Consider the following 18,971-nt stretch of genomic DNA (forward strand, 5'->3'; position numbering starts at 1 on the left):
TCTGGGCATACGCTCGAGAGAATTCAAAGCATGAAGGAGAGCTAAAGGATTAGAAACGGAGGCAGCAACTTGTGATGCAAAAGTGTTTTCTGGCAGACGAGAATGGTCCAAGTTTGGCAAAGGAAGTAAACTTAGAATTTCCCACAGATGAGCATTGGTCGTGTCTTTAGTATCTGTCAAATTCAGGACAAAAGACAAGCTTTTCATCGGATACAGAGAAATTTTAGACAACATTGGGTCCACTGACTCTTTCATTCTCCAGGTCACAGGAACTAAACTCCACTCACTGAGAACCTCAAGTATACAGCGTTCCTGTGAAGGAGGATCAGCAGACTGTGTAACCAGTGTTTGAAAAAAGGACCAAGCTTCTTTTATCCATCGTTGGCATGGCAATGGTTTTATTTCATCTGGGGTACAAGGTACGCCAGTCTTGAAGTGCTCTTTTCTTAATGTACGTGGGAGCATTTCAGCAAATGTTAAAATGTCTAGTTCCCTGAACATTTGTGTTGTTTCGGCCGAAAAATGGCTTAAAAGTGTTTTGTGCATAAAGTTATCTGCAGATTCAGGTAGCAGATGTCCAAACCACGAGAGTATAGGCTTATTTCTCTGAGAAGTTTCTTGGAAAAAATAAAGATTGTGAGACTGTCGGAGACAAAGAGGAGCCCTTTTAGCTCACACTGGAAGTTTCTAGATCCCTTTATAAACTGAATGATAATGTCCACATTGTAAACAGATTTCAGACATGTGTCATTCACTGGTCTAGGCAGACCAGTTAGGCTGCAGTCATCAGCATTTCCATGACCAGACGATCTCAGGAACTGAATAACAGAGTCTGGTGTGACTTCGCTCACCTTCACACCGCTATCTCTGAAGTTTTCAAAGACACGGAAATGTACAGAAACAATCTTCATATTCAATGATTTCAGCAACGCAATAAGACGATGGTCTTTTTTACGCCGAAACATTTCATGGGAAACTTGATTAGAGGCAGCGAGATTACTGCTTTGTGTCACAGCAAGAGATTCAGGTTTGTCGAGGTTACCAAAGTCAGTGTTAAGTTTACTGAAGTAACCTGGAAATCCACCCACCTTCACTGCTGGCGCCCATGTGATTGTCTCTTGGTTGGCGCATGTCGCAGGCAAGATATCCAGACCTGGTTGAGCCAGCTGGAGGTACACTCTCTTCATCACGTTTTTCCAGAAATCTGAAGGAGCAGACTCGAGATGAGGAAATAATGACTCAAAAAACCGAAGTCTTACTTGGAGAGGACTTTTGTGTGAATCCTGTTTCTGGAAAAGGATGTTCTTTACCTTTTGGATCAGTGTCACGTAGGCGGGGACTATTACCTGCAAGGCAATGGCTTTGTTCCATTCTGTTTTTCTATCGTCTTCATTTTCCCAGATATTCCTGCGTGTCTCGTGGTCCAGAATAAACTCTCCGTTGACGTGAACTGGAAGGTTTGTTTTCACAGGGAGAGGTAAACAGCAAAACGCCAAGTGCTCTTCTCGCTCATTCTCTGCAGATGGCAATGACTTACCAGCTCCCGATGACAGTCTGACAGCTACGCCTCCTTGAGGAATATGGAACCCTTCATCTTTCCATAGGTTATGGAATTGTGGGGAAATTATGCTATTGTCACAGAAACCAACTCTGATGACTCTAATCCAGTCTTCGGTGAAACAGTTTGAATGATGTATCTTCATTTGAAGAGATAGTTCAGTGGGAGGCGTGTTGAGCAAATCTATTTGGTTTCTTTTGAAAAAATCGGACAGCTGTAAAAGACGATTGTTGTAGATGTTCAACTCATAACAATATTTTACGCCTATTTCCACGGTTACCTCGTGATCAGTTGATAACAAGCCACTTTCACAGACGGTATAAATACCTATTTTTCTGACGTTGTTAAGAAACAAAAGGCAAGTAGCCATTTCTTCTTGAAAATTTGCAAGCATCTCACTCACTTCCGTTTCTTCCAGTGGTATCTGTTTTATTTCAGATTGTTCCGCCATAACGGAGGTACGCAGTGGCAACCTAAATAAGGTACCTGGACTTGCCATGTCAATACAGTTGTCCAGATAGCTACTAAACACATCGGGGTAGTTTTGCTTTAAACGTACTAGATTCCTCATTTTTTTCCCAGGGTTATTGTAAGTGATGTTATGCAGGTACCGACAGTTTGGGTCAAACACACAAATGACCTCTTCTTTGTCGTCCTCGCGTGTCCAGAATGAGGGGACGTCAGTGATGTGATAAACAGCATTGAAACCCACGCCATATTTTCCTGTCTTCAGTAAGTCCTGTCCTTTGCTACCCAAGCCTACGTTTTTGATGCCGTCCATATCTGCAGATGTAAAGGACTTGTTGTTGAAGACACAGAGAGCTGGACCCTGAAGGTTCTCCCACCCTACTGGTATTTTATCCGTTTTATGATGACGAAAGTCTTTGATAAATTTTATTTCTGTGGCACCTGCATCATCAGCATTTTGTATGAGCTCCTTAAAAACTGAGGAATCAAAAGTGTAGCCTTCCAGCAATCGTTTGATCCTTGTCGTCAGTCGCTCATGCTGGCCGAAAGGAATTGCATCGCACATCTCATCAAAATCACATTCTCTTTTTGAACTGACGCCCAGCTTCTTAGCAACGGCAGGAGAAATACTATCATGAACAAAGTTCATGGTGTCTGACTCACTGAGCCAGTCACAGTCATCCAGACACAGCAAAGACACTGGCTGCAGACGTCTGTGTCGATCAGGAAGGTAAAGTTCTCTATCCTCCTGCAAACTGTTCTGTCCAGTATTAACGAGAGCATCACGAAGAAGCTGTGCGAGACGGGAAACAACATCAACTGTGTCACTAGGTAGCTCTTTAGCTCCATAAACATTGATCATTTCCTCAAATACCGCCAGTATGTCAGTGACATCGAAGTTATCTTTGACCCCGACAACTTCAAAAAATAACCTGTGCTTACTCAGATGACTTTGAAGCCTAAATAAATAGGGCTGACAGTTGTACTCGCTGTTGAAGGCAACTCTAGATGGAAACTCAAACCGATGTTCGACCCAAATTATTTTCCTGTCAGAAAATGTGCTTTGTATGAACTGTTTGAGTTCAGGATTAGAACTATTAGAACCGAGACAGTTGTTGAGGTGTTTGTAAATATGGTCGCACATGGTCTGCACAAAATCCATATTGAGTTCAGGGTTCATGCTGTGCTCGTTTACTATGATGAGCAGCTGCTCAGTGGCCATCTGAAGCAATGTCATGTCGTTTATGTCTTCTCTGGTCCTCAGTCCCACCTTATTTAATGCTTTTTCTTTCTCTGACGAATAAAGAATGTAGATGTTTAAGGATTTAGAATCAAGTATTTTTGCCGTGCACGCAACAAGATCCTTCACATTCTCTGAAAAAAGGTGACTGGGTGATTCTAGCTCATTTTTCTCACCATCACCTTTCCATGGAAGTTTCCAGTTTTCTGGCCTCTTCATCACTGGAAGAAACTTGGTATAGAACAAACTGTCCAAGACTTCTGAAGGAAAAGTATCGTATCTATAATGATTGTTCTGCAAGTCTGTCATGTAGTCAATGAAAGCCTTTGCTCTGGCCATGGCTTGGGCCCAGTTCTCGCGCGCAAGAATTTCCACAGACTGCGCACGTTCTATCACCATGTCCCACTCCAGTGTGTCTGTCAACATTCCGAGTTCCGAAAGTCTTGCAAGGCATTCTTCAGAGCTGAAGTTGATGGGTAGGCTGCTATCTTGTGGAAATCTTTCGTCAGAGGGCAAGTAAAGTTTCGCCGCTCTTCCTAAAGGGTGGATGAGTTCACGTGGACGTTTCAGGTCAGAGGTAAAGAGACAGGGTATGCACGCATTGTCCTTCACTAGGTTTTGAATATTAGGATCAGAGTGCAACAATGCATGCAGGACGAGCCAATCCCTGTCTTCTTTAGTCCACCAACTGCTTGCAATGTTGGGAAAAAATGTCTTTTCATAGAAGACAAACTCGCTTATAATTTTACTGCTGAGAACACTTTGATGACCTACAACATCCATCTGCTTTAAGAAATCAGCTGGAGCGTCCACAAGTGTCTCGTCACAGCCCCAAAACTGCTTGAGGGTCTCCCATGCAGTCTGGCCGACCTCTGAAGCTCTGAAATCAGGGTCCATAAAGATGGCGTCAGAAAATGACACCCACGAATTGCTTCTGGAGTCAGGAAAAACTTTGTAATTGTCCTTCACCAAACACAAGTAAAAATTGCTCAAAACATTGTTTTTCCCATCTATGGTTGGCCATAGCTTATAATACTCATAAAAGTTTGATCCATTTGCAGCTTCCAGATAAAGATTTTCCAGAATCAAGAGATATGCTCTGCTCACGGCATCTGCAAAGAGAGTTGAGTTCCAGTCACGCTGTGAACAAGACAAGTCGTCCTCTGTTATACTTAGCAGATTTCTTCGATTCGAAGCCAGTTCAAATGTTCCGTTGATATGCACTGGTACATCGAGGTTAACGAATTCCTTGGGAAGGGGCAAGAAGCAGAAGAGATGTCCAGTCCGATAAAAGCCCGTTGGACTCATGCATAGTGGCGCTATCCGCTGATTTTGTAGAAAGACAGCTACAGCAGCAAGGGGGATCTGTTGACCATGTCTGTTACTGTTGGCTGTGCATGTTGTTTCACATGTCCAGATTATTCTCCAGTGAGTTTCAGTGTCATGAGACGACATATTGCACAGACTCTTTGCTATGTCTGAGATACTCATCCTTATCGTCAACTCTTCTTTTACTCTGACTTTTTCCCCTTTTAACCAGTTTTCGGCTGCAAAGTGTAGAACACTACTTGCTAATGATACAGGTTGTGAAGACAACACTGTCTTTTGAGAATCTTTGTTTAATAGAAGAAGGCACTCGACTTCAGCTGGATGTAAACATTTATTAGAAATGTAGTAAATCTGTAATACTTTCACATGCTGCGTAAACATTAACAGATTTCCAGCATTTTCTAACAGCATTTTGATGAACTCTTTTCTTTTTGACTCTGTGTAAGCTTCTGCCTTAATCTTACTGTCCGCAGCTTGATCGTGAGTTCTGAATGGAAACCTGAACAACGTGCCTTCGTAATTTACTTTTGATTCTCTCGTAATGGTGCAACCAAAGACATTCTGGAATGGCTTGAACTGCTCTGACATTCTGGAACAAAGTGCACGATTGATTGGTTTTCTAAAGTCTAACTTGAGTCCTGGTCCCTTGAGATACTTGACCTGAGGATCAAACATGGCCATGGTGTGTCGACTGATAAAGCTGGGGGCATCCGTTAGATTGTACACAGAGTTGAATCCCAGTCCAAACTTTCCCACCTTTGTTCCATCGTCTGTCTTAGTACCTGCTCCAAGTCTGACAATGTTCTCGAAGTCTTTGTCAGAAAACGTGGCGGTTGTTGAATGCCCACAATGCAGGCCCCTGTAGTGAAGCCATTTGTTCGTTGATCAGGTTTGTCCGTGCATCCATGTTCTCACGCTCGTCCAAGAGGAATTTCACCTCCGTCGCTCCTGCATCGTCTGCGTTCTGGATGAGTTCTTTGGGCACAGAAAAGCCGTCAGTGTACGAGTCCTTTAGAAGGCTGTGCAGCCGATCAGTCAGCTCCTCGTGCTGCCCGTAACCAAAGTCCAGATCTTCGATTCCTGTCAGAGCTCGGTCCTTCATCTGGAGAACCCCCAGCTGTAAGGCCGTCTCTCTAGAAATCTCACGGTGTACAAAGACGATCTCTTCATCTTCATTACTTTCCAGTGCAAAGACGGTGGACGATGACTCTGTCCATATTGTACAGTCCTTTGCGAAGCGGAACTGCAAAACATCTTGCTTCTCATGGCTGATGGGAACAAGGACCTCGCCATTTCTTGCTGATTCACTTTGTCTAAGGATATCAAGAATCTGCTTGACAAGCCTCATGTCTTTAGTGTAATCAGCTTTAGAAACAGGTCCACTCTCATGCTTTGCCTTAATCTCGTTGAGGACTTCTTGCAGCAGTTGGTCGTCTTGGTACCCAGAGCTGCCACATCGTTGAAAGAGATCACAGACGTTTGACATCTCATTGGTTACAGGAAATCTGTATGGAGTCAAGTCTATGTCTTCATCCCTCTTATGTATCCAAAACTGTGTTGGTCGAGCAAAGTGACCTACAGACTCAACAAACACACAGTCGTTTTCTTTCAGAAACTGGCAGACACTAGACTCTGACCTCCATCCATTCAGCCTCTCAAATATTCTGTGCAAGATAAGTTTGTAATGAGGCGATTCTTTAGTGTTATAGCAACGTACAACGTTCAGCAGATGGCTGAGAACATCCTGAGAAGTCAATTCTCTTACAACCATTAGCTTCTCAGCAACATCCTTGGACTTTTTAGACCTCATAATACCTCTAACTGATCCACAATACATGAGATCTGTGTAAAGAGCAATTTCACATGGCCTGACAATGGCAGGAGTGGATCGAAGAGGTAAACTCGAGGGATAGTCGGACGGCTTTTCATTATCCTGTAGACACGGAATGCATTGTATCCTGGCTAGTCTACCGAGATTAGTAAACAAATGTCCTTGATTCAACAACAAGGTCCACAAGCCTTCAGCCTTCCTAGCTGCAGTTTCTCGGTCTCCTTGTGCTAGGAGGTCTTGGATGCGCTGTGCAGATGATGCCAGATCATCTTCTTTCATTGTCGTTTCATCGCGGAGTCCTAATTTCTTTAATTTTGAAATAAATTTGGATTGCGCAAACTCCTCACAAGGAAACAGATTTTCTCCGAGAAAAAATTCTCTCAAAACTGGCTTTTCACAGTCATATAGATCTTCTGCTTTGTGTAGCACCCTACATCCAGGTGATGCTGGAAGGAACGGAACTTCTCTTGCCAAATCCGTTAGGTCTTGGTTGGACATTAATTGTGAATGGTTGAGAAAATATTTCATGAAAAGTTTTCTATCTGAATCTCTATATTCTCCCCGATACATGCATCGCAGTATTTCTTCAGCAATGTCGTTTAAGGTGACTTCAGTCGCCCCAATCGTCAAGGCAGCCGATCTAGAGGACTCGTCACACTCCAAAAGAGAACGCGGGGGTACAACTGGAGGTGGGTCACGTGGCCCAATGGTGTTCACCTCTCTCACTGAGACCAACCGTTTGCTGCCCATCTCGGCGAAAAGTGTCAAGCCTGTCAGAACACTCACTCTTTGCGGGTCTAGCTGTTTGGCATTTGTGATGAACATTCTGATTGACTCTCTTTCTTCCTCTGATGATGATGAGTTGAAATCAGATTCTCCTTTCTCACGTGCTAACCGGTTCTTGCTGAGCTCTTCAAGTGCTGCTAGAACCCCGATTATAGTCGGGTACTGGACGAGACCACCCAGGATCTGCTTGTGACCAGAAACATACGGTGGTAGTGAAACAACTGTGATGCCAAGTTTTGAGAGAGAGTTGACCATGTGTGTATTCAGCTCAGCCACCCCTGGGGAAGAAAGGCTAACGTAGTTACCTTTTAGAGGCAGAAGAGCTACCTGGGATCCTTCTATACTCGGCAATATATCTAAGTGACATAATCCAGAGAGATCAGTATTCCACGGTTCTGTCCATAGAAGGAAAGTCCATACTTGTCGGATCCAGTCGTCATGTGAAGAAAGTCTGACGGAGGAAGGTCCGAATCTCCTTTGTATGCTCATCGCCATCAACCTCGCCACATCACCACTTGTCTTGTCTACGATCCTCAGGCAAAAGAGACCTGAAGAAAGACAAGGGTCCACGATTACCTAATTCTTAATTTTCTGGACGTAGGCAAATTTCCTAGTTGTTAATTTAATCTCCCCTCTATTACCTGCAAAACATAACTATGACACAAATACTCTAAAGAAAGGGATTTCTCTGAAGCGACAAACTACTGATAAAGTACATAGTTACTACAGCTCCTCTATGTGACATGTTATTGATAACCCGAGGACATTACTAAAGTGACCTACCCGATTCTGCCAGACGTCTAAGGTGGTTGTTAACGGTCACCGACACCCGGCTGCTGCACATCACGTTTTCCAGACCAGGAAATAGAGACTGAATTTGCTCCTCACACCAGAAAACTTCATCGACTCCACGGTGACGGAAGACACCAAATGTTCCGTCCTGAAGGGGAAGCAGAGGCCGGTCAAGCAAAACTGCAGGTCATTACCATGACTACAGAGATACTGTAACAGCAGCAGTTTATCTGTGTCGTTGAGCTGCTGGTGGTGAGTGAGGACTAATTCGCTGACGTGTTGGGGCGTGATACTTTGTGCCGCAGTCAGCAAGTTGAACTGCTCGAGCCCCGACATCACGTGACGTGGTAACCGGACGACGCTCTCTCTGTTGATGGTGTAGATGTGAATGACGGCTCGCTCTACGTCTGGTTCTACTGGTGATGGGAAATTCTGCAGCACAGCTTGAGACAGGGGAATCCAGGTGTCTGTCGGCACTAAGGTGTGAAAAAATGTTTCCTGGGATGTTTCCAATGTCTGTAAAAGTGTTTGTGCCAGCGGCTTCCATCGGTCGTCCACAGCAGTCACATATGGCCAGGCTTTGTAGAATTCGTCTGGGTTTTTGTTATAAATCTCCTTGAGCCTTTAAAGAAATTCATATCGAAAAAAGTCGTTCATCTAACACATTAGATAAACATTTGTAGAGATATAGTGCAGAATTGTTACACTCAGAATTAATACATGTGTACTACATTTCTTAAGTGATTGGTTAGCATTTATTAAATGTATTAAATGTTATGTGTTCAAACATATGTCGAGAAAAGCAGCGAGAGAGAGAGAGACGTGACATAACATCTTTAATGACAATGACTCATGGTAATTATGACGTGGGGAAGATACAAACATATTTAGAATGCAAAATATGTTCAACAACAATGTATAGGCAAATGTACATTTTCATATAATTTCAAAGTCACGGTCAAATTCTTTTTCCTAAGGGGCATGACTTATGTTAAATATAGGTATTTCATTATACTTACAACTCTCTATACATCCACATTTCTTTAAGTAGTTGAAACATTACATATTGAACAGCAAGGTTTGTACAGCAGCTTCTTAATATACACAAGCAAACCACTGCTTCCAAATGATAGTGTTTCTGTAACCTTCAAATCCAATAAAACCTAACCCTAACCCTAAACCGAACTAACCCTAACCCCTAACCCTAACCCAAGAGAGAGAGAGAGAGGAGATAACTCTACCTGTGAAGAAGGGCCACATACGCCAAGGGAAGCAATTCTTCAACTAGCAGACAGTTCCAGGTAAGCGCAGGATCCATGTGAGCCCCGTTGCTCAGTTGGTCGGCTGTGGGCCACTTAATATGGCGGCGGTTCTGGCTCAAAGCAAAGAAGCCGTTGACGTGTACAGGCAGTCCCGTGGGACTTTTTGTCTCCAGGGGTAACGGCAGGAAACAGAAGAGGTGACTTTGAAAGCTTCGCTGGCCTCCTAGAGGCATGGCTACCCCCTACGTAGGGCTGATAACACAGGTTCGGGTCTCCGCACAGCTTCAGCAGCTGGTCACTCGCCTGCTCCCTGCCCGCGTGGTAGTTGACCACCAGCCACCGCTCCTGATGCTGGGACTGACTGCGGGGGTCAAGGTCAGACATCACGACCTCGATCTCTGACCGGCAACACACCGGCGCCAGGGGAAGGTCTTCAACGGCCTCTCGGATGCTGGTCTTGAATGCGGACCTGTCGGCCCTCACTGCACTCACACACTCCTTTGACAACTCTACTGTAAATACCGGCTTTGTCCCTTCGTCATCTCTGATAAACAGTTCGATCCTCTCTAAGTTCTTTAGAAAGATGAGCGTGGAGCTTGCCTCTGTTTTAAAAGCCTGTAGAAGATCTTTCAAACTGTCCTCTGTGTACAGTGTGTCAGATAAATCGCTCTTCTGTTGTCTGAGAGGAAACCAGAAAAGTGTGCCTGAGAATCCGGATTGAGGGTGGAACACTGTGTCAAGTGACTGAGGAGACCCCGAGAGAAACACTGCATCAAGACAGTGAGTAATAGATTCCAGTTCTCTGCCCTTTAACAATGCCAGACGTTTGCGACTACAATACCTGTCCGCACTTTTGAAAGGGTCCATGTACAGAATAAACTCTCCACTGATAATCACTGGGCGATCTGCAACGACAGATTTCCAAATTTTGAACAGTCAATGTGTGCCTGTCAAACTCATTAATATTAGCTTACACAATGATTAACTGAATGTGAGGCTGCATTTTTTCATAAACAACAGAACATTTGTTTACTTTCATAATTTTTAAAGATTTGTTATTCAGATTAAATGCAGATATCGTTTAGAGAGAGAGAGGAGACAGCTTACCTGTCAGGTGAAATACTGACTTAAATCCCAGACCAAATCGCCCGACCTTGAGAGGGTCTTTTTCTTTCACACTGGTGTGCAGCATGCGAATTCCCTTCCAGTCATTTTTCGTAAATTGCTCATTGTTGTACACACAGAGTGCTGGGCCCTACAGTGTTAATCACAGGGTAAGCAGAATATATTTAAAACTTTCCCCCAAGGATTCATGGGCTCAACTTGACAAATAATTAAAGAACATCTATTATCGCCATTACCCCTGAATTAATTAGTAGTCCACACAATACATCTGACATTTCATATGCCCTTTCACCCACTCATGAATTAACAGACAGCCAAACAGGCACAACCATGGGCAGTGGGCAGAATTAAAGGGTTAGAAGAAGACTTACTACTCTAATTATTTTTATTCCCCATTTTATGTCTGCCCACCTGTTCACATAAAACACACACACACACATGCTGAGCCTGAAAAATGTCTCGTTTAATTTGATTTTATTTTTCCTGCGAAAACATTGTTTACCAACAGTTTTTGGTATGTTATGTACACGAGTAAAAATATCATTGAAAACTAGTTAATGTCAGTCTTTCAATCCAGAAGCACCTCTGCTCACAATAAGCCAGTGACTTCATAACTATTCTCAGGTATGACACCTTATCATTAATCCCTAAAACAAACTTTTCTAGTGCTATACCTAGTGCTTTTTAAAAACAAACTTGTTTACTGATATACTTTTTTAAAAACACTTGATTACTTCGCGTTTTTTAAATATTGAGTACAAGGCAAAATAGGTACATATATATTTTAGTACAAATTTATGCTACGGTTTGAGTGTACACGATATGAACTGGTATGGTCGGGTCAGAGATTCTTAGCTTCTGATTTCACGTTCACGTTCACGTTCATTTTATTAGCTGCTCTAAATGTTCATCTTGTTTTCGTCAAGTTACACATGTTGGTTCATGTAATATAAAATCTAAAAAATGCTATAGTCATTGGGAAAAACTATGACATTAATATTACTATAAGCATGTTTATTTTGTCAAAACAAACTTGAATTATTAAGCGTGTATGTGTGAATGTATCGACATGTAAGCGACACCGCTAACCGGCAAATGTACTCTTCATGACGTCACTAAAGACGTCATGTCGGCTTTTTAAAGCAGTCGTTGAAGAGGGTAGCTGACTTTACAAAATGGAGGATTCATTTCAACCATGCCTGAGCTTGTGGACTTCTCACAGAAAGATTCGACTATACTCCTGCTTGCCGTCTTAGGTACACTAATCCTTCGGAAAATACTACTACTGTACTAATCATAACAATTGTAAATAAAACAAAAGAAAACATATTTAAAGAGAAACAGACGCACCTGAAGGAACTTTAGGGGAGGGTGCTTCTTTATTATTTTTGCGTCCACGTCTCTGTGAAACACCCGATGATCCGCCAGGATTTTCACGCAGCTCGCTCCGGCGTCCTCGGCATTTTGTATCATTTCCTTTAGGACATAGCAGTGTAATCATGTATGGTCATCTTATTTAGTGTCATATTGTTTCAAAACATAGTAATTTAATCGCCACCTTTAACACAAACGATAATGCACATCGAAATCTAAAGGTTCATGTACTTAAGCTTAATGCAGGTGGTAATAACAATACTGCACTTGTACAGCGGGCTTCCCCGTTAAAAATAGATTAAAGGACAACACCAGCGATCAGCAAAAATCGCTGGAAATAGAAGATAAAGGTAAAAAAAAAAAAATAAGTAAATAAATGAATAAAATTTTAGGGTGATATTTTATGACGAAGAGGCACGAGAAATATATTAGTATTTCTCTCTTAGTTATAACTGAATTTGTCGAGAAAAAAAAAAGGAAGTGACGAAAGGGTAGTATTTCTAAAAATAGAGTCGTCTTCAAAATCTGAAGGCGAAGACAAAAGATGCAATCCTTGGTAAAAGTAAACAGACCAGGACACAATGTGCTGTTGCTGCATGTTTTCTTGGACACTCAGATGGAGTTTGTACTCATTTCGGAAATCCTAAAGATAATGGCAGCAAAAGTCCGTGGATTAACTTCGTTCGAAGATCAGTATACACATATATCTGCTTTGTTCAAATTTGCCGTGCGAACTTCGTCCCTACACCGTACTCCAGATTTACTCAAAACATTTCAAAATCGATTGTCTTTAACTCCGTTCATAATAGAAAGATTTCCTTTTTCTCTATAGTCTATACGATGGTATAGTCGTAGCCTCGAATTCTCTCTGAAGCGCGCTCGTGCAAGCGCACACACAAACACACAGACACACTGTTCGCAAGAGATACCTTGAGGATCTGGCCATCATCCGGGTATTCGTCCAGCACATTGCGTAGTTCTCGGATAAGGCCGGGACGGATAAGCTCCAGTTCCTCACCCTCCGAGTCTTCACACGAGTCCGCCATGATTTATTTTAATTACAAGGAATCAGTAACTTTACCTCCGGATATAGAAGTGCTCATCGGACAGGCAGACCTGGAGACGAAGCAACTTCAATACAAAATGATAAGAAATCGTACAAAATAGAAGGAAACTAAAGAATAAAGACTTCACAATGAAAGAGGATTGGCTTTGTTGACCTATAAACTTGCAAATGAATGGTAGCGAAACACTCAACAACAATAGCTGTATAGAGCTCTGTCGGTAAAATCCCGGCAAGTTTTAAGAACGGAAGTTTTGCGAAACTGAATATTCACACGGACATCAATGATGTCGTTTAGAAAGCAATGCAATTAGTTTGCCTTGCACAGAAATATGTCAAAACAAAGATTTTTGAAAACAGAATATTTTCTTTTTATTGAGATCTATGAATTAGGATTGACTATGTAATTAAAAAGGCGGCCCAGTGGCGCAACGGTTAGCGCTGTTAGCGCCTGTCACCAATACAGTGAAGGTTGGGTGCCCTGAGTTCATTTCTCGTCTCGGGCACGCTGTTCTTTCTCTGCACGTGGCATCTGTTTACAGGGCTGGCCGCCTCGCCAAGGACGGTCCCAAGCCCGGCTGAAAAAGGAGGAGGGTTGGGCGTGGGGCCAGCACCCCCACCCCGTAAAACAAATACTTGCTACCGAAACATTTGCCGAAACAACAGTTACTGTAGTCGATGGCCTATGCCCCAGGAGGGGTGAAAGGGCCTAAAAAAAAAAAAAATGTAATTAAAAAAGAAATTTATTGATTCTTAAAATTTCTCACTTTTAATTACATGCATCTTTTCATTTGAGTCGACAACGACGACGTTAATTTGTTCTCTTTCTTTGCATAATGATGTTTAGAGATATGTAATTGAGGAGCACGAAGGGAGTATAATTTTCACCCATATTTTCTGAAGTATATATGTATTATCTTGCACTGAGCTACACCAAATCATTCGAAAAAATGCACACAGAGGTCTATAAAGCGTTTGCAGGCTTAAACTCTTAAGCTATTTGTTCATCTGTTAATTTATTCCTTCTTTCGCTTGTTTTCTAGTTCTTTTGTTCGTTATCGTTATCGTTATCATTGTATTCAATGTTGGATTATTTTATTTGTAAAAACTGTTCTGTGATTCATGAGCATTCATAATTTCTTTCAATGCAACCAAGTACACTACAGAAGGTGAACAACTACTGTATGCATGTTTATGTTTTGACAAAGAGTAAAGAACACTTATGCAGTCCAATGAAGTACAGTCAATTCGCATGTCTTACGTATAGCGGGGTGTTATTATTGTCCTACCCAGTAGGTAAAAGTCGAGGGTCGTCCCCCAACATTAGGGTCTTTGGGGAGTGAGCAGATAAAGAAACTTTTCTCTGGTCCAGCTTTTTGTGAGGGTGGTGCCCATCTTAAGCACAAGATGCGATTCCCATTGTGTAAATGTCTCCTTTACACTATCAAAATAAGGCTTTATTACATTATCTTGCACAGAAAGAAGTCAAAATCGTGACGACAAGTTTGTACAGATAAGTCTAATAAGTATATGATTTCAATTCTCTTATTGGCTGTCGCAACATGATGTCTGTCCTGTTGAACTCTTTTTGCGAATGGTTTGTAGGTGGGTATCTCGAGAAAGGGAGGGTTGTATTCACCCAGAATTGGGTAAATAGTATTCTTCGCTAAGCTTTATTCACCCACTAAAAATAGCTGCACCTGAATAGACCTTTAAGAAACGAAAGTAAAAGCAACTGCTATTCAACCTTGGCATACCGTCAGGATTAGTAGAGATCGTAAATAACAACGACTGAAACTGTGAAGAAGTGTAGTAAGTAGAAGCTAACAAGCGTAAAACTAAGAAGCTGTGCAAAATATCACTTGTAATTGGATAGCAAATGTAATACATACATCTCCCAGAGACCAGATTAACGACCTCGAAAGTCTTTCAAACGTCCAATAAAGGTTTGTTAGTGTATAAATTATTTTACGCAATACCCGCTAACAAGAAAAAGAAGCACATCATTACTACATTGGTCAGGTAAAACCGTGTTGATACAGATGAGATGGCGAGGACGTGTTTCGTGGCTTCAAATACTCACACAAGGTTTCAAGGGTTATAGTAAGGATCACGTAGCCAAGTAACCCTAAGAGCAGTGAACTGTGATTAACCCTTTCTAGAGCACAGCATGTTGAAACTGGATCCAGACGCTTTCCTTATCTCCTACATCGCCTTTTGTCAGATCAGTTTGAGATTTCGTGATCCCCAGGACAGGTATACAGGTGACACGAGTGTATTAAAACAAGGTAATGACACGACAAGTGTTTTATTATTCCATAATGCAGGCAACGGAGATAGGAAAGTATCTCAGTGACTATGTCTATGATGTCTAAGAAACAATTGCGCTACTAAACATTACGACGATGACGAAGTGGATTTTTACTGATAGTATACTTTTATCTTTTAGGTAGACAATTATCATTCAGAAACTTGAAAAGACTAACATTCGGAATTTGTCTAATCAGTAAGATTTACTTTCCGGTGAATAGGGATAAATCGTGTTCCAGTTTTTGCTAACATGTGAGAGCACAACACCGAGACGGGTTGTAATGGGATAGACATTCTAATGAGCTCAATTTTTATTGCAAAGCACATCATAAATAACAATACAACAAACAAACAAACAAACAAACAAAAATGCACAAGTGTTTGACGAGGTGTCATGGTGACATCAATATTCACGTATTTTACAGAAAGCGAGGGTGACTCGCTGTCTTGACATGACCCGCAATCATTCATTTTATACAAAATCTTGAGGCGGGTGCACTGTGCGTGCTGTAACCATACCCGGTCTAGTGAATAGCACCAATGTCAAGGTTAGAGCAATGTCAAGGTTAGAGCAACTCTTTAAAAACATCAGCTAGCCCGTGTGAAGGTAGACACAATTCAAAGCAGATCGACAATAAGTCAATGATTTAGGAAATAGTTGCAGATTTTTCTGTTAGACTTTCTATTTTCTTTTATCGATATTATTAGTATTAATATGAGAAATGTGAACCTGACATTTTCAATGAATTTTCAATTACCTATATCTTAATACATGCAAGAACGCCGAACGTTGAACACGTTTAGTACTTGATTTTCTAGTCTCTCTCTCTGTGGAGTAATCTCACACGAATTGTAAATGATATTGTTGAGCTAATTGACATTTCTTGATGTTGCAAAAGTGACGTTATATCTTCTTCTTTCTTTCGCTCGTTCGTTCGTTCTTTCTTTCTACTTACAGAATAGTGCTCGTCATCCCCACATCTGTCTGGAGCTCCTGCTGTAGGTGTGATAGTAGCTAATGGCGGAACAAGGATATGGAATGACACCCGTCACTTCACTAGCTATCGTTCTGATTCCGACAAACAGAAAGTAGCTTCTTTTCGTGCGAAGTATTTTTTCTGTTTGTCCTAGCACTGCTCATTGTAGTCAGTTCTATATTTAGAATAAATCATGGGGTGTCAACATGCATACTTTTCTAAGGGTCCAGCTTTGTACTATGGTGGTCTCTCTGACTTCTCCCATTCCGCGAGCAGTCAGGAACCCATTGCCGACAACTGGCTCGGCTTTGGGACGTTGGCTGCGGTATTTAATTGTAGAGTACAGTATCAAAACTCAGACGAATGTGTGCTCAAAGTACAAAGCTATCCACTTCACAGAAAAGTAAAAAAAAAGTTTAAAATTAAAAAAAATGTTATTAAACGATTTCACGAAACATCGCATGGTACAGCTGAAATACGTCTCCATTGAGATAACTTTGCAGCTTAAGACCATTTATTGTGGTCATCTGAATGTGCTCTTCCTATGAATCTGCCATTCCTGTAGGTTTTGAGCACATTTCATTGCCATTTGCTGTTTCAGTCCTCGAAAAGTGCTCATTTGCAGTCGAAAGGATCAGCAATTATAATTTGCTGAAAATGAAGTTTTCAGTTTTCATACATCTTACATATTTTTTCCGGAATAGTCCTTTATGTTATTCCGTATACGTTACACTAAAGTGACCTCGTTCCTTTATGTCTCTACCTCATTAGCAAATGAAACAAATTATAACTTGCATGATTTTTTTATCATTAATAGTCTTCAACTTAAATATCGCATTTTTCACAATTTACAATTTATTGCGTTGTTATTCATCCATGAACACACATACACTTTTCTCTGCCACATTCATTCTATTTCTTAGTGCGACAATGACAAAACAGCATAAATTTTTCACAAGAAAGCGTTTACTAAAGCCATTTAAAAGATATTTAAAATCTCACTATGCACGACAGAGAGAAAGAAAGTCAAAATTAAACTAAAAGACAAAAAGAGAAACTTTAACCACAAAGAGAAAAAAACAGAAGGTAAAAATATTTAACCAATTTACTATACGAAGGTGATGATTCTCATTATTCTTAAACAAGCAATTACGACAAGAATAAACAAAAGCCTTCCGAAAGAAAACTAACCTGACATGCACAACAATTTATTAGAAAGCAGACACGAATAATATTTTAAAGAAGCGTGGATTTTTGCATCAACGTAACAAATATAAAATTCAAAGTATGCACTACAGACGAATATTCACATCAAGTGTGTAAAGAGAAAATGACCAGGCAATTCTCAAGCAAAAACCAAACTTTCAACAAAATATCTTTGTTCGAAATTAAGTGCATATTTCAGCGAGAAGCTGCTGATCAAATAATACACGATGAACAAAGTAGTATAAAAATATATATCCGAACAGAAACATTTTGCTGAAAGTGCAAGAACAATATTGATGACCATACGCTCCCTATCACTGTCACCAGAGCAACAACACATGGTCACCGTATTTTTTGCTGTCAAACAGTTTTAAACTTTCTTTCCTTTCATATCCGCCATCTGCCCACTAAAGAAGCCTTTAAACATGCGCTGTTTTAGGAGCATTACTCCTTTCACCTGTCAACATAGTTGTCAACAGTTGTGAGTATAGTCCATTGGCTACATTTGTTCGTCTTCCTCTGCAGATTCACGATGCATTTGTTTGCCGATTCCTCTTTGTGTCTGCCATGTTTGACTTTTATTACTTGTCTACATCACTGTAGTATTAGCTTACTCAATTGCATCGCTGAAGGCAATTGAAGGCAAAAAGAAAAAAAATTACAAAATACAAAAATATGAGGCCAAAATATAAAGAAACAAAGGACATTTTAAGGCACCATCTCACACAATTATACAAAGATAAAGGTAGTGAACAATTTTATATAGTTATAAAAGACATGAAAAAATAAACTAACCACATTTACAGGTCAATTGTTGAACAAGCACAAGAAGACTGAAACAAAAATGATTAATTGAAGGGACAGGCGCTAAACACTGCGCCATTGGACCGTCAAGAAATTTCAAGGCATATACTGATACAAAAGGCACTAAGTTTCTCATCTTAAGAAAATAAAGTTTTTTTTTCAAGCAAACTGTTTAATCGTTGTTTGTTTCAAGAAATCTTTCTGCATACAAATTAATGAACAAACATATTTTGCTATATCATGAATAAAATAATAAACTTTGTCTCATGGGTAATACATGAATGCATAAAAATTTAGTTTTCTCATCTGAAATCCATTAACAACATTTGCAAGTGAACAATATAGTCAAGAAGGAACTAAATGCTGTTATGTGTGAAGATAATGTACATCATATTATGGGCTACTTTGATTTTATTAATAAACACTATATGGTATATTCTAAGCTTCTGTGAGTTTGTTAATTTACATAATAGTGTCGGCTACTGTTTGTTAAAACAGACAATTGTGAGTTTGTGCCGATTGTTAATCTAGATAACGAGAAGGGCAAAATATGATTCAGAGATAAAATTTTATCACTGATTTTTCTCACTTTTAGAAATCTTATTCAATTCCTAAGCAAATTAGAAGTTTAAATCAAAGTAAAAGAACATGCTCAAAAGTGTCAGATTTGATGTGCAATAAATAATATGCAGCAAACGAAATACAAGAATAAAATGCATTTTATATAATACTACTCTGACGAAACTAATTCAAAAAAAAGAAGAAAAAAATATATATATTCAAGGAAAATACTCATATAGTCTGTGTCAAGTCCATATTCGGTTAATTTAGTAATATTTAGGTTCT

General features: G+C 40.5%; 1 pseudogene; it reads right to left on the minus strand.

Annotated features, from left to right (window-relative positions):
* Positions 1 to 489: 489 nt before the first annotated feature.
* On the minus strand, positions 490 to 16,378 carry LOC112553614 (annotated as a pseudogene).
* Positions 16,379 to 18,971: the final 2,593 nt, after the last annotated feature.

This window comes from Pomacea canaliculata, linkage group LG13, assembly GCF_003073045.1.
Source record: "Pomacea canaliculata isolate SZHN2017 linkage group LG13, ASM307304v1, whole genome shotgun sequence".
Classification (NCBI taxonomy): Eukaryota; Metazoa; Mollusca; class Gastropoda; order Architaenioglossa; family Ampullariidae; genus Pomacea; species Pomacea canaliculata.